Genomic DNA, 8454 nt, shown 5'->3' with positions numbered 1-8454 from the left:
AACTGGGTTTCTTGTCAGGCTGATATTTGCAAAAGCCTGGTGCTTTTCAGGGCACACAATCTCCGCTGCCTTCATCATGCATGTCTTTACAAATTCACCCTCACTAAATGGTTTTGAAGCCACTGCGATTTCATTAGCAATGAGGTAGCTAGCTTTCACTGCAGCGTCACTGATGTCTCGGCTGTGAGTAAACACAGACTGCTGTTTCTTCAGACCCGCCAACAGTTCATTCACCTTCTCTCTTCTCCTCTGTCCTTGAAAGTTGCTCATATTTGTCGGCACGAAGACTCACATAGTGGCTGACGAGAGGTTATATTCTTTCAGCACTGCAACATGCTGTGAACACACCAAACATACAGCTTTCCCATTCAATTCCGTGAATAAATAGAAGGATGACAATTTTTCTTGGAACACTCTGCACTCTGCGTCCACTTTTCTCTTTTGACAGAGACATATTGGGGCAATGAGGGTGCCAAAGCACATAATGTTAAAAGTAGAAGCCGTAATAAATATAGCGGGCAAAACAAAGTAGCTCATCCGACTGGCTGCACTTGCTTGACCTATTTGCTCTGCCCCGGTATAAACAGTTTGCTTGCTTAAACACAATCTGCTATTCCGCCATCCAGTGGACTCAATTGGAACAGCAGTTTATTTTATTGAAAAATTGCAGCTCATTTTTATACTTTACAAAATCATCTCGCGGGCCGGATTAAACCCGTTTGCGGGCCTGATCCGGCCTGCGGGCGGGACTGTTTGACACCCCTGCTGTACAAAATAACAAGTTTACTTTCTGTTTCAGCTCAACCGTCTCCCCTTCCTGATAATCAAGTGTTTTATTGGTATCTTCCACTAGATGGCAGTAAACACCTGCTGTAACTAGACTACGACTATGTGTTCGGTTTCATACAAGCAGTTTCCCAGAGGAGGAGTGCTGATCTAGGATCAGGTCCCCCTGTCCATTTAATCTTATTCATTATGATCTAAAGGAAAAACTGATCCCAGATCAGTACTCCTACTCTTTATGAATACTGTCACAGGTGACTCCTCAAGATGTGGCTCATGATTTATAAGTTATATTCTTTAAGAATAAATTAATATCATTAATTGAACTGCTTTGCCATGAACAGATCTGTGACATCTTAACTCAAAGGTGCTATATGACTTTATGGTCTTTAAATGGGGTTGAACATTCATCCCATCAGATTGTGTAAAGGATTTTATGAGTTCTGAAAAATACTGACTTGGAAGCATCTCTCTGACCTCACCCTGCTGAAACACACCAAGTAAAGACCACATAGCTACAGTTATATGCTTTTCTGTTTTTACCCACTTTTACAGGCAATGTGTGACCTGGCATCCATATGAATCAGTGGAAAATACAGACTAGTTAGCCATCTCCCAATAGATGGACCCAACGCAGAACTTTCAGCAATGCAGCATCTTCAGTAAGCTTGAGTATTCCAGACACTCTCTTCAGAACCAGTTGCTGTTAAATGAAGGTTTTTGGACAGAAAACCTGCGGCTACGGTAGGATTCTAGGCTAATCTGGGCTGGCACCTCTGTTCCAAGATAGTCAGGAACAGTCGGAGGTGGAGGGGGCTGTGGAGCCATTATCCTGGCGGTGCTTGTGGAAGGGTGGGTAGGCTCTGCACACGGAGCTAACTGGAGCTCGGCAGCATCATCACTGTTGGGCTTGCCGGCGGCCTCGCTGGTTTGATGATGCTGCTGCTGCTCATCACTCTCCTTTGGCTTTGTTTGGCTAATTTCTGTCCATTGTCTGAAGAAGCCTATTGTGGTGAAACGTCAGGAGCGCATTTTTGAAATGTACTTTTAAAATCTTTTTAGAAACTTTTAAATGAACCACATGGATTCTAACTGGGGACTCAGCTAAAACGAGACAAAAACCTTTTTTTTTTGTATTTTTGGTACCCAAAAATACCCAGCAAACTCTCTAGTGGAGAATAGAGGGAGTATTCCCCTTGGAGAATCCAGAGTGGCTCACTGAAGAAAAACATATTGGAGAATAACAACAATCTCAATCTGAAGCTACAAAGAAAAAAGGGGAATTCTTCTGAAAATCAGGAACACCATTCTTCCTCCTGCCCCACCTATTGTCCCTGTATGAATATTAGTTGGCATCTAATTGAAGAACATACTGCTTTATAGATCCCAGCCTGACAAACAATTGTTTGGGCCTTACTTTGAGCACTTGCACTGGGCCTCCATTGAGTCTCCATGTGTCAAGCAGTACAGAGAAACGCCCTCTAGATGACAGCAGAGGCCTGCTCTTGGATCTACCCTGTCTAACCACCAGTTTAGTGACCTTGTTCCATCAATATGTCCATACTACTTCACAACCGATTTGAGGTCTTGACCAGTAATGCCCTATTGGGCTCAAACAAGCCGAGAGTGAGGTTCTAGAAAGAGGACTGACTTTCATACCAACTCCTAAACAGGTGGACTGCAGGGAGCTCCGGAGGGATCTACATGTCTATCATAGAACATTGAAATTATTAGATAATTTTGATTATGAAACAGATTTTCCTCATATACCATTTCCAAACCCCTCACATTGGGAACCTAAGTTGGATTCAGTGTCAGAAACTACACAGACTCAGAAATACACAATGAAAAGAGGAACAAATTGTCTTCGTGGAGAGTGGATATTGAAATTTAGTCTGTTTGCTTTGTAAATTAATATATATTTAGTCCCTACTTAGCTGTGTATTCAGCGGATTTCATTTAGAGAAAGCATTTCTCATTCTTTCATAATTAATTTTCACTCACGGACCTGCAGCCGCTAGTTAGCTTGTCAGTTGACATTTGCCGCGGAGCAGCACCACAGAGTTCTATTGAGCAGTGGTCAGTTTTTAATCATGCCTGTGATGACATTCCATTCACTATAAACAGGCTACATCCTCAGAGTAAATCGTCTGTAACATTTAAACCATATATGTTAGAGGCATGTGGTTTGGGCTACTGTTTTGATGACGGAATTGTCTAATGAATGCACATATTTGTATAAACCTTGAATTAATTCATCCTTTTATGGGTGAACACCCAATATTTTTAATTCACAATTGACAGTGATGGCCTATTTTGAAATTAGGCATGCTTAACTTAGTGTTGAAGGGTATTAAAAATCAAAAAATGTCTTTAGACCAGGGGTGTCAAACTCATTTTAGCTCAGGGGCCACATGGAGGAAAATCTATTCTCAAGTGGGCCGGACCGGAAAAATCATGGTATATATAACATAAAAACAACAACTTCAGATTGTTTTCTTTGTTTTATCGATCAACATACAACCTAAAGCTGGAGCCTGAGGACAGTGTTCCAAAATAGTACAAGCACAACATCGCTATTAATCATAAAACACGTCAAGTTTATTTGAAAATTCGAAAGAAAAATAACACACAAACACACAATGCCTCAGTGATTAACAGAACTGTTTCACAGATCACAGAACTATATCAGGGTGTCATTTCTCAGGCAGAAATGTAGATAAAAATTATGAAATCCTGTTCCCCAAACAAGTGCAAGAACCACAGAGTCAAGAATAGGTTAAATATACAAATAAAATAAAATCAATTAAAAACAATAGCACATCAACATAAAAACATATAAACATAAAGCTGGAGCCTGAGGACAGTGTCCAAAAGCACAACATCACTATTAATCATAAAACACCTCAAGTTAATTGAAAGTTCTGAGGACAAAGAACACACAAACACACAATGCCTCAGTGATTAACAGAACTGTTTCACAGATCACAGAACTATATCAGGGTGTCTTTCTCAGGCAGAAATGTAGATAAAAAATAATGAAATCCTGTTCCCCAAACAAGTGCAAGAACCACAGAGTCAAGAATAGGTTAAATATACAAATAAAATAAAAACAATTAAAAACAATAGCAACATCAACATAAAAACATATAAACATAAAGCTGGAGCCTGAGGACAGTGTCCAAAAGCACAACATCACTATTAATCATAAAACACCTCAAGTTATTTGAAAGTGCTGAGGACAAAGAACACACAAACACACAATGCCTCAGTGATTAACAGAACTGTTTCACAGATCACAGAACTATATCAGGGTGTCATTTCTCAGGCAGAAATGTAGATAAAAAATAATGAAATCCTGTTCCCCAAACAAGTGCAAGAACCACAGAGTCAAGAATAGGTTAAATATACAAATAAAATAAAATCAATTAAAAACAATAGCACATCAACATAAAAGATATAAACATAAATCTGAAAGCGTTGCTCAAACTCCCTTAACAGTCCCGTTATTTTATCTTTGAACCGCTTCATGTCTGCCAAGCATGTTGGTCGCGCACACATTTTTCAGACAGGGGAAGTGAGCTGCATCACCACCGGCAAGTTTCGTCTCCACAATGACAGCTTCAACTTGAAAGAACGTATGCTGTCATAATATGCGTGACAATTTTGTTGCGCCCTTGCAGCTGTTTGTTCAAGTTATTCAGGTGCTCTGTAACATCCACCATAAATGCAAGGTCCTGCATCCATTTTGCGGAATGAAATTCTAACACTGGTTTGCCCTTTTCTTCCATGAACTGTTCAATTTCTTCTCGTAAATCAAAGAAACGCCTCAGCACAGCACCTCGGCTTAACCATCTTACCTCAGTGTGGTATGGCAGGCCATAGATGTGGTCTTTCTCTCTGAGAAGGCTGTCAAACTGACGGTGATTCAGGCTTCTGGATCGGATGAAATTAACAGTTTGGATGACCACCTTCATGACGTTATCCATCTTTAATGACTTGCAACACAAAGCCTCCTGGTGCAAAATACAGTGAAAAGTCAAAAAATCACGTCCTCCATTTGCAGATTGCACTTTCTCTCTGAACTTTGTCACAACGCCTGCTTTTTTCCCCGATCATTGAGGGCGCACCATCTGTAGCCAGGCTGACAGCGCGGGACCAGCCACTCCGACCCTGTCCAGCGCACCGACGAGATGCGGTAAAAATATCAGCTGCTGTCATTGTATCTGTCATCGGCACCAACTCCACGAACTCCTCGGTGACGGTCAATGTGTCATCAACTCCCGCGGATGAAAATGGCCAGTTGTGCAACATCTGTAATGTCCGTGCTTTCATCAATTGCAACCAAAAACGCAATAAATGACTTTACTTTTTGCTTCAACTGGCTGTCCAAATCCACTGAAAGATCGGAAATCCTGTCTGCAACTGTGTTTCTTGTCAGGCTGATATTTACAAAGCCTGCCGCTTTTCAGGGCACACAATCTCCGCTGCCTTCATCATGCATGTTTTTACAAATTCACCCTCACTAAATGGTTTTGAAGCCACTGCGATTTCATTAGCAATGAGGTAGCTAGCTTTCACTGCAGCGTCACTGATGTCTCGGCTGTGAGTAAACACGACTGCTGTTTCCTCAGACCTCCAACAGTTCATTCACCTTCTCTCATCTCCGCTGTCCTTGAAAGTTGTCATATTTGTCAGCATGAAGACTCACATAGTGGCGACTTAAGGTTATATTCTTTCAGCACTGCAACATGCTGTGAACACACCAAACATACAGCTTTCCCCATTCAATTCCGTGATTAAATAGGATGACCATTTTTCTTGGAACACTCTGCACTCTGCGTCCACTTTTCTCTTTTTTGACAGAGACATATTGGGGCAATGAGGGTGCCAAAGCACATAATGTTAAAAGTAGAAGCCGTAATAAATATTGCGGGCAAAACAAAGTAGCTCATTGGCTGCACGTGCTTGACCTACTTGCTCTGCCCCGGTATAAACAGTTTGCTTGCTTAACACAATTGCTATTGCGCCATTCAGTGGACGCAATTGGAACAGCAATTTATTTTATTGAAAAATTGCAGCGTATTTTTATACTTTACAATTTTTTATTTATTTTTTATTTATTTATTTTTTTTATCATCTCGCGGGCCGGATTAAACCTGTTTGCGGGCCTGATCCGGCCCGCGGGCCGTATGTTTGACACCCCTGCTTTAGACAATATGTGGGCATATGCAGATGTTGCATTTGGAGGATGCATTTTATGCATATTCTATAACAGGGCTCTCTAATCCTGTTCCTGGAGAGCAACCATCCTGTAGGTTTTCATTCCAACTCAAAACTAGTGCACCTAATTCAAATAATTATTTGGTTTCTAAGATTAATCAGATTAGTTACAAATGGGGTTGGAGTGAAACCCTACAGGTGTAGCACTCTAGAAACAGGGTTGGAGAGCCCTGTAATGTTAGGCTGGCTATTCAATAGGCTACATCTGTCTGTACAGACTTTGATACTCCTGAGTGGCGCAGAGGTCTAAGGCACTGCATCGCAGTGCTAACTGTGCCACTAGAGATCCTGGTTCGAATCCAGGCTCTGTTGCAGCCGGCCGCGACCGGGAGACTCATGGGCGGCGCACAATTGGCCCAGCGTCGTCTAGGGTAGGGGAGGGAATGGCCGGCAGGGATGTAGCTCAGTTGATAGAGCATGGCGTTTGCAACGCCAGGGTTGTGGGTTCGATTCCCACGGGGGGCCAGTATAATAAAAAAAAAAATTTAATCACTAACTGTAAGTCGCTCTGGATAAGAGCGTCTGCTAAATAACTAAAAATAAATAAATAATAAAATGATGACTTTGTTGACATTTATTTTGGCGCTCCCTCACCTAAATAAATAGCACTACACCACTGGATAAAGGACCATAAATTATTCTGTAGCTCAAGCGGACTCTGTCTATTGAATGTCTGACGGCGACCTAACTTTATAACATTATAAGAGTTTGTATGCAGCCCAGAAGTACCAGTCTGCCCGTCTTTCCTTCAAATCAACACATTTATCCGGCTTCTAATGTTGCCTAGAAATTTGCACCACAGTTTCAACATCCATTGTGTAACTGCGTAGGCTGCACACTTACTTTTAATTTCATATGAGGAAACTGGTGCGGCCTCCTGTTTTCTTGCAGATGAAGTAGCCTCTCATAGGGAACTCATTCAACCAGCCTAAACAACAGTAAATAAAATATGTCAAATGGTCAAAAAACAATGGTCTAAAGAGAATCATGTCCTCCTAATATAGCCATGTACATTAAAGACAGGTATATTGCTACAGATGTAGGATCTTAATTTGAGCCCATTTGCTACAGCATGAAAATAACCCTGAAGCAACACGACATTTGAAATATTATGTGGATTATAATCAGGCTCCTGAGTGGCGCAGTGGTCTAAGGCACTGCATCGCAGTGCTAACTGTGCCACTAGAGATCCTGGTTCGAGTCCAGGCTCTGTCGTAGCAGGCCGCGACCGGGAGACTCATGGGCGGCGCACAATTGACCCAGGGTAGGGGAGGGAATGGCCGGCAGGGATGTAGTTCAGTTGATAGAGAATGGTGTTTGCAACGCCGGGGTTGTGGGTTTGTTTACCATGGGGGGCCAGTATAAAAAAACAACAACATGTATTCACTAACTGTAAGTCGCTCTGGATAAGAGCGTCTGCTAAATGACATAAATGTAATAATAAATTGACATTTTTCAAAAGGGAAAGGTGGAAAAGTGGAAATTACAAACTTCAGAAGCCTTTTTAACCCTCAAATACACAACAAGTTTTAGTTCTCCTGCAACAGGCTGATTAAATTAAGATCCTGCATCTGTACATAGCTTGTCTTTATCTAAACCAAGGCAGTTTGCATTATTAGCAATGATGTTGCAACTGTCAGCTGCTGTAAACCTATGTGATTGGATGTTATAGACCCCCATCCCAGTTTCTTTCCCCATGCTGTAGCCCTCACCAACTGGCCATCTGGCCCATAGAGACTAAAGGACTAAACACTCTATGCTGCACACCACATCAATCCATCTCTGAACTGTACACTACCATCTGGTCCATAGAGACTAAAGGACTATACACTCTATGCTTCACACCTCATCAAGCCATCTCTAAGCTGGGGGAAGGTATTGGGAATGTAGAAAGATAACAGTGAATATGAGACATGGGGGAGGAATTGGGAAGGTTGAAAGAAAACATTGAACCCCCCACCCCCTTGCAAGTATCGCAACGCAAACAGGAAGTTAAATTAGTCACAAGGTTGTGCTAACTACAGTAGTGATGAAAAAGCCTTTCCACCCCACTCTTCCCAATCCGTCTCAAGAACAGAACCTGTGGTTTAATGTAGATACATGTAGATACAACAGAAACAAGATGTGATACTATCTACTTCTCTTTTACCAGAACAGAGACATTTCCCAGAGGAGGCTGGTGGGAAGAGTTATTGGAGGACGGGTTCATTTTTATGGCTGAAATTGAATAAATAAATGAAGTGTTTGATACCGCTCTATTGATTCCATTCCAGTCTTTACAATGAGCCTGTCCTCCTATAGCGTGCAGGTGTATGCAGGTGTCCATGTTGCTGTGGAGGCAAACTATATATATATTATATTTACAATGAGCCTGTCCTCCTATAGCGT

The sequence above is a fragment of the Coregonus clupeaformis genome, unplaced genomic scaffold (genome assembly GCF_020615455.1).
Source record: "Coregonus clupeaformis isolate EN_2021a unplaced genomic scaffold, ASM2061545v1 scaf1254, whole genome shotgun sequence".
Lineage (NCBI taxonomy): Eukaryota > Metazoa > Chordata > Actinopteri > Salmoniformes > Salmonidae > Coregonus > Coregonus clupeaformis.
The sequence above is the reverse complement of the archived record's forward strand: the minus strand, read 5'-3'. Positions refer to the sequence as shown.